Genomic DNA, 8926 nt, shown 5'->3' with positions numbered 1-8926 from the left:
GGATAAACAGCGCTTATAGATATTCTTAAAAACTGTATATATTAGAGTCTCAACAGTGTTGGTTGGAAAAGAAAATAGGAAAAAAATATATGGTTATACGTATGTATATTAAAGTCTTGGATAAGGTATAGAGATCCTGGTGTAGTGAAGGAGTATTAGATACCCTTACCAAAAGTTACCTCAATCCTATGAGGTAAGTTTGCCGCATTGGAGGATGTATCTGATGGTTTGATGAATCCTAGGTACTCTGATCTGTATAGTTTCGCTGCCTCTTGGAGTAGAATGGGATGTGGGTCCCCTTTGTGCTGGTTTCTATAGGAAACTTCCTGAGTTTGTTGCCTCTTGGAGCTTGGTTTTTTTACACTGCCAGCCACTTGCAATCAAACACAGATCAGGTTGTGTAGCAGAGAGGGGCTGTGTGAACAGCATGTAAGGATTGCTGTAATGAAATTGACCTGCTTCTTCATGTTTGAGTGACAACTTAAACTCCTGAATTCACAGTATATATCTGGACAAGAAAGTTCATACCAAGACAAGAGAAAAAAACCAAGCTCCAAGGATTGAGGTAACTTTTGGTAAGGGTATCTAATACTCCTTCACTACACCAGGATCTCTATACCTTATCCAAGACTTTAATATACATACGTATAACCATATATTTTTTTCCTATTTTCTTTTCCAACCAACACTGTTGAGACTCTAATATATACAGTTTTTAAGAATATCTATAAGCGCTGTTTATCCTTTGATACATATTCTCCTATATTGTATAGACTTAGTCTATTACACAATATCTGTACCTCAATAGCTGCTCTATGAGATTTTCAGACCACTGACTAGCGCATCTATTAGAGTAACGCTTGTTTCTACTCACTGACACTGAGTGGTAACATTCTACTTATATTTCATATATATATATATATATATATATATATATATATATATATATATATATATATATATATACTGTATATATATATATATATATATATATATTATTATTATTATTATTTAATTTTTTTTCACAGCATGACATCAAAATTAGATTCCAGAGCAGTCACAGTAATGGCATGGAACAAAGATACAGAGAACATTAGATTCATGGCTAAGGTTGGTGTTTTTAGAACAAAACATGCAAATCTGATTTCATTGAACCAATACAAATGGTTTTGGAGGCAGGCTCTCATTGAAATATGATAGGTTTATTTATTTTATATCAAGCTTTAGAAACAGATCTCCTCAAGCTGAGAATGTAGGAGAAAACGTAGAAAAAACATAGAGAAAAGTGTAATGACAGGATTATAACGTGAAATTCTGTAAGGGTACCTCTCCCCAAGGGGAGACCTCCATATCCTTGATGTATTGTTTAAATCTTAAAAAGTTAATCCTCCATAGATTACCTAGTAGTTACCAGGATAGACTGATTCACTAATTACTCAACCATATTATGCTCCGTAAAATGTCCTAGAATAATGTATAAAGGCTTAGAAGGAGATACCATAAGCAACAGGATCTGAATGTATGACATGATATTTGGTCTTTGGCTACATATTAAGAATTTGAGATGCAAAGGAGATTCAAGATCTCAAAGCCATTTCAGTGTGTGCTCCTAGCCGTTATTGGATGCTCTGAGGATCTCCTAAACAATAGAGTTTGATAGGGTGATATTGGAAATATCTTTCCTCTGAGCATCTAAACACTGATGAGATTGTAGCAGAAATCATATTTTTTCTTTTGGTCCATATCAGCATAACGGTCCAGCATTCTTACTCTACAACTCACAGGTTCCAAGTACTTTTTATATGTAATTTTTATTATGGGAGTTGCATATGTGGATGCCTAAGCTTCTTAAAATGCTTTTTTAAAACTAAAAATATAAAAATGGGTATCAAGTCTAGAATACCTAGCTTTAATAGTTAACTAACCAAATTGAGATATGGGATTATTTTATTCCTTTAGCAAGGAAAGGAACAGAGACAGACTGAAAGTGATTGGCTAAAGAGTAATTGGTCAGAAGTTATAGGCAAAAGCAAGAAGCTACTGTATATGTACAAAAGGACCAATGGCAGAGTAATGTCTTGTGATTGCTATGTCAATAATGATCATCTGTTAATGATGTTCTGTTAATCATACCACTAATTTATAAGATATTATTTTGTTAGAGTGGAACATTGACACTATTCCCATAATGTAATTTTAAAATTTTGCATAATCCATTTGACATGCAATATAATTTTTTAATTCGATAAATTTGAAGCAAACAGCTCATCAAAAATGGACAAAGATACCCACAGAGGTTTGGCAGATTAGGGGTTTAATAGTTTTATTAGGATTATTGCGTTGTGGGGGTTTGGCGGTTTAGGGGTTAATAGTTTTATTAGGATTATTGTGTTTTGTGGGTTTGGCGGATTAGGGGTTAATAGATTTATAAGGTTTGTTGCGATGTGGGTTAATGGCGGATTAGGGTTTAAAAGTTTTAATAGGTACTTTGCGATGTGGGTTAATGGCGGATTAGGGGTTAATACATTTATTAGGTAGTATGCGATGTTGGGTTTGGCGGATTTAGGGGTTAATACTTTTACTTGGTAGATTGCGATGTGGGTGAATGGCGGATTAGGGGTTAATAGTTTAATTAGGCATATTGCATTGTGGGGGGTTGTCGGCTTAGGGGTTAATACATTTATTATTAGTTGTGATCTGGGGGGGATTGCAGATAGGGGTTTTACGTGTCAGGTTTATTATTGGGAGGCGTGTTAGACTTTTACGGGAGATTTGATATATTTTTTTATATTTTCTTAGGCGCCGGCAGTTTCTAAAGTGCCGTAAGGAACTGGTAAGTCATAGGACGTCGCTAGTTTATCTGACCTACAGCACTTTATGAACTGCCGGCACCGTATATGTGATACCCCGATGTGCGAGGTGAAATTACGAGTGGCGCGGGTTTCAGCAGTTACGCTGAAGCCTGCGCTGTATATGTAATCTTGCCCATGAATTTTAGTTAAAGGGGCAGTCTACTCTAGAATGTTTATTGTTTAAAAGATAGATTCCTTTTTTACCCATTCCCTAATTTTGCATAGCCAACACAGTTATATTAATATACTTTTTACCTCTGTAATTACATTTATCTAAGCCTCTGCAGACTGCACCCTTATTTGATAGACTTACATTTTAGCCAATCAGTGTTGACTCATAAATAACTCCATTGGAGGGAGCACACTATTATCTATATGGCACATTTGAACTAGCACTGTCTAGCTGCGAAAAACTGTCAAAATGAACTGAGATAAGAGGCCTCCTTTAAGGGCTTAAAAATTAGCATATGAGCCTACCTAGGTTTAGCTTTCAACAAAGAATACCAAGAGAACAAAGCAAATTTTATGATAAAAGTAAATTTAAAAGTTATTTAAAACTGCCTGCCCTATTGGAATAATGAAAATTCAATTTTGATTACACTGTCCCCTTAAACTTTTATTCAGCTTCAACACATAGCTCCTTCACTAAAGATTCCTTAATAAAAACTAAACATGGCTTCCATGATGTTACAGAGGCCTAGACATACCCAGAGAGTGTGGTCAGCTTATCTAAAAGCATGCGTGTAATGATACAATAAATGTTGCAGTGATCTCAACACCAACCTAAACCTGAGTTACATATGAGCAAACTCTTGAACATCTAGTTAACTTGCAATGAGTAAACATATGAAAACCTATAAGAAACAACATGGCAAAAGTAAAACATAGCAACTAATTGTTTCAGTATCACTGTCATGTGTTTGTCAGTGTTGAGCTTTACTGTAAAATGTGAGGAATATGTTTACATTTTTATTCAATTCAACATTAAAAAAAGTGCAAAAAGCTAGTTAGGTTTTAACCACCAACATGATCATCCAGGCTCTTTTATGCTATAGAGGAAATGTCCCACCAAAAAAACTAATTGTGTGAACACATATAAAGATATTGTATTATTCTATATATGTGTAAATAAAATAATAACATTAAACTATATCTTTTTTAGAGTGCTATTTGGGAACCCCAGCTTAGTGCACCTTTATCTTTGACAGTAGATATTTTATTCTTACTGTAGAGAGGACAGTTTGGGCAGGTTATTTTGTAGCGACAACTAGTAATGATCCTCCAGCCAGCAGAGGTTAAACACAAAAATCTCAATCATTGGCCAAGGTTTACAACTCTGTCGCTATCAATAGCAGCTTGGTTGTGATTAAATGTTAACCCACACAACACTGCAGAGCTCACGCATTGCAGCAGCTGCCAAGTAATAGCTGCAGATATCATTTTCTCTAGTAGTTGGTATCCTATTCTTGTTGAAGTTATCCCGATAGTGGCTATTTTCTTATAGCAACAACAGTGAGCTGATCTAAAACTTTACACCATTTTGTAGGAATTCCAAATCTCCATGTTAATGATAAAAAGATCATTACATTCCCACCACAATCCCCTCACTAAACCCACTAAAATTGACCCCTTACATACACTCCCTTCTCAAATCCCTCTAAGACATGCCTTACAACTTCCTCTTAAAGGGACATGAAACCCATTCTCTTTCATTATTCAGATAAAGCATGCAATTTGAAATATCTTTCTAATTTACTTGTCCAAAAGCAGGGACGTAAGCTCAGGAGTGTGCATGTGTCTGGATCATCATATGGCAGCAGTTTTGCAAGCATGTTATCCTTTTCCATTTGCAAGAGCACTAGAGAGCAGCACTATTTCCTTCCATGTACTGCTCCCCACACCTATCTAGGTATGTATCTCTTCAACAAAGAATACCATGAGAACAAAACAAATTTTATAATAGAAGTAAATTGGAAACTTTTTTTAAATAAATTGTACGCTCTATCTTAATAATAAAAGAAAATGTTTGGGTTTCATGTCCCTTTAATCAGTCTGGGGACTTCTTGTTATCTCCACAGAATTTTGTATTTTTTTGCAATATTAACAAATCCGAATTAAATTAAATTGGGCTTTCAGGGTTGCTGCTAATGACAAACAAAATCATTGCTGGTAATAATAGTATAATAGGTCATTTAGGTGCAGATATTATAATAGAGAAGAAATCGATAATATCTGATTGCACAGTAGCTTAGGGGTTGATTCCAATCTTTCCAATATCACCTCCTGATAACTTGGTTTTGCTTTCAGTGGATATGGGAAGCGAGTTGTTTGGGTCACGGTGATGATCAAATTCAAAATGAATTTGGCTGCTAAAAGGCCACAGCTACAGACGTGTTTTTAATAGAAAATGAACTGAAAATGCTTTTTCCCTTGATGCATATTGGGATCAAAACTGGAGAAGCAATCAAAACTGACATCTACAATGGCCCCTTCACCCCTCTTAAGGCTACATTACTGTTCTTTTACATGAATCCCTTTGTAAAGTGAATAAGGGAAATCATCATTTAACCCTTTTGCTACCAGGAATTTTAGAGAAAAACCTAAACAAATAACGGAGAATTTTTAACATTTTTGCTAGACTCCATTTATTTACCTATGGAAACTTTATATTTTTGACATTAAAGGGTCATAAAAACCACAAAATTTATTTCATGATTCAGATAGAGCATACAGTACATATTTTAACGATTTTATAATATACTTCTATTATCATTTTTTCTTAATACTCTTTGTATCCTTTATTGAAGTAGCAGCAATTCGCTACTGGGAGCTTGCTAAACACATTGGTAAGCCAATTACAACAGGCTTATATGTGCAGCCACCAATCAGCAGCTAACTTCCAGCTCCTGAGCCTACCTAGGAATGCTTTTTAACAAATGATACCAAAATAACGAAGCACATTTGGTAATAGAAGTAAATGGGAAAGCTGTTTAAAATTGTTTGTTCTAACTAAACCATGAAAGAAAGCATTTGGATTTCCAAAGGTCTTTATCTGCAGCTATGTATATCCTGTTCTAAAATGATGTAATGGAGTAACTCTCTTTTGGTATAGCAGTACTGCCCAAATTGGAGGATTGCATGGATGTGCTTTTTTGGTAATGGGAAATGCATAGATGGAGAGTTATATTGCAGGGGGTTGTAGTAAGGAGATAATATAGGTGGGGTTTATATTTAAGAGGGTACGACTGAGAGTACTTAGGTTAAGAAGGTTTTATGGCACTAGTGCAATTTTGATTGGGGTACCCAGGTGCTAGATAGGTTAATGCAATTGGAGCATCAAGTTGGGGGTTCTTTGGTGTAAGGGAAATTATTGGTGGAGGGATGTTTTGTCTGGAGGCCAGGTGTACCATACACTTTAGTGCAGTGGTGTTGAGCCACTTGGGGTCAGCATCAGCCATTCATTTTAATAGAGATGAGTAAGGCAATGGTTACATATCGCAATTTGTGGTTAGGGTGAAAGTTATTAATAGATCTATCAGTAATATATATACTGGTCTCAGAAGCCTATTTGTAGTTGATAATAGGGCTGGCCATAAGGAGCCATTCACTATTATTTATTTGGATGTTAATGGAGCATTCTGTGGAGCCATAATTGCAGTGGCGTGATGGAGAATGGAGAGCAGGGACTTTGTCAGGCAGGGGTTAGCTTCACGTTTTGTTATCAGTATGTGGGGGGGAGTAATTCAGAAGAGACTGGGAAAATATAAAAGTATCAGGATAGCTCCCAACATATCCCAGAGGCTTTTCAGGGCATAGGGGGTTGGATCACTGTTGGTCTGGGTGTGTGTTGTGGGCGTGATTGGACAAAGTTGGGTGTCATTCACAACAAAATTCTTAAACATTGGCATAGATTATACAAGATGAGCGTAAAACTGTTAAAGCTATGGTGCACTAACATCTCTAAAGCACAATCCATAGCATGGTTTTTTTAACACTAAACAAGTACAAACTATCTCTACTCTTTGTTTGTTTTTAACATTTCTGTTTCTGTGGTTTTATTGACTTGTTTGTGTCACAGTGAACCACTGCAGGTATATTTTCTGCTAGAATCTTTAGCTTGAGTTTGTGTAAAAAAACATGGTAAAAAGTAGCCTGGATTTCATTAAATTTAACAGGCAAAGATGCTTCTGTGGACTGCATCCATACTCTAGTATTTGTGGTGATCTATGTCCATTATAATTGCCAAGGCCGGTTTGGCCTACCAGGATCCCAGGAGATTTCCCACAGCAGCTTGGGCTGGAAAGCTGCAATTTAAAGGGGTGATTAATGGATGTAATTGGGCTTTAGAGTGCATATAACAGCAATCGGGAACTTTTTTTAAAGAAACAAACTAAAATATAATTCTGAAACAAAATATTGGCTGAAGGAGTATCCCAGTAATCCCCTTTGAGAAAAATGATGTGTGGGCATTATACTAAGTGAACGGAAAATAGGACTGGTCTCCAAATTTTCCAGGGCTACTTTTTATTCCCAGTCCAGCCCTGACAATTGCCATCCCATGCATGAGGGCAAAAAGTGTCACATCCCAGTGCCCTTGCATATTGTGCTGTTTATTCAAGCAGAAAAGGATCTGAACATTTTCAGAACATGAATGCTTGAAACTTAAGGGTTTTTTCCTCCCTAATTAAATCTCAACTGCCCATGAAACATTAATCAGGCTATTGACTCCCAGCCTGCAGATAATAAGGGTCATTAAGCCTTTTCTCTCATCTTATTCTTATTGCTAGAATGAGCTGAAATATCCTCTCTTGTTTTTCTAGATTTAATAATGTTTAGATTATTTATCTTTATATTTAGTAATAGCAAATGGGTTGCAACGCATAGAGAAAATTCTGCAAATGTTTAGTAAGAAATACCCTCTCTTAAAATATAAAATGCATTTCAAATTCTTTGTCATATATTAGCATTTATCATTACATTTGTGTCTCCTGTATTATTGTACCCTGTGTTCAATCCTACTGAATATTCCAGTGTTTAAATATAGTAATAATAATAATAGTAGTAATAATAATAGTAATATTATTATTATTATTAATAATAATAATAATAATAATAAATGCTGCTTTGTGGATTGTGATCAACTCAAAACTGGGATTTTTTTAATCAGTAGATGAAAAAGCAATAATTAAACATGCTTTTTTTGCATTAAAAGATTAAAGGGATAAGAAACCCAATTTTTTTCTTTCAATATTCCCATAGAGCACACAATTTTAAACAACTTTCCAGTTTACTTCAAATTTGACTTATTCTCTTGGTATCCTTACTTGAAGAAGCAGTGATAGATTACTGGGAGCTAGCTGAACACATCAGGTGAGCCAATAAAAAGAGGCATATATATATGCAGCCAACAATCAGCAGCTAGCTCCCAATAGTGCACTGCTGCTCCTGAGCCTATCTAGGTATGCTGTTCAACAGAGGATACTAAGAGAACAAAGCAAATAAGATAATGAAAGTAAATTGGAAGTTGTATAAAATTTTATGCTTTATCTGAATCATGAAAGAAAAAAAATGGGTTTCATGTCCCATTATAGGTTAAAATTAATTTTCAATTAATTCAGATTCTTTACTAATAAGAACTTTGGGGGGTGATTTATCATGCCCCGTATGCACCTTAATACATCTGTTTCTGCGTGAGCCTTCTGAGGCGGCGGACAGCAATCAGCCTGATCGGATAAGATCGGGTTGATTGACACCCCCTGCTAGCAGCCAATTGGCCGCGAATGTGCAGGGGGTGGCATTGCACAAGCATTTCACTAGAAATGCTTGTGCAATGATAAATGCCATCAGCGTATGCTGTCGGCATTTATCGATGTGCGGCGGACATTGTTAAATAGGCCCCTTGGTCTGGTTTGCAAATCCAATTAGATTTGTGCAGCAAAAATATGTCTCCATGTATTTCTCTAAAATTGTTTACTTATTTATATGGCCATGACATCCTAAGTACACCGTAAAATATAATAAAAATATATATATGAAAAGATGTAACCCCTTTCATGATTGCACACATAATAACA

The sequence above is a fragment of the Bombina bombina genome, chromosome 2, assembly GCF_027579735.1.
Source record: "Bombina bombina isolate aBomBom1 chromosome 2, aBomBom1.pri, whole genome shotgun sequence".
Classification (NCBI taxonomy): Eukaryota; Metazoa; Chordata; class Amphibia; order Anura; family Bombinatoridae; genus Bombina; species Bombina bombina.
Note: the sequence above shows the minus strand (reverse complement) of the source record.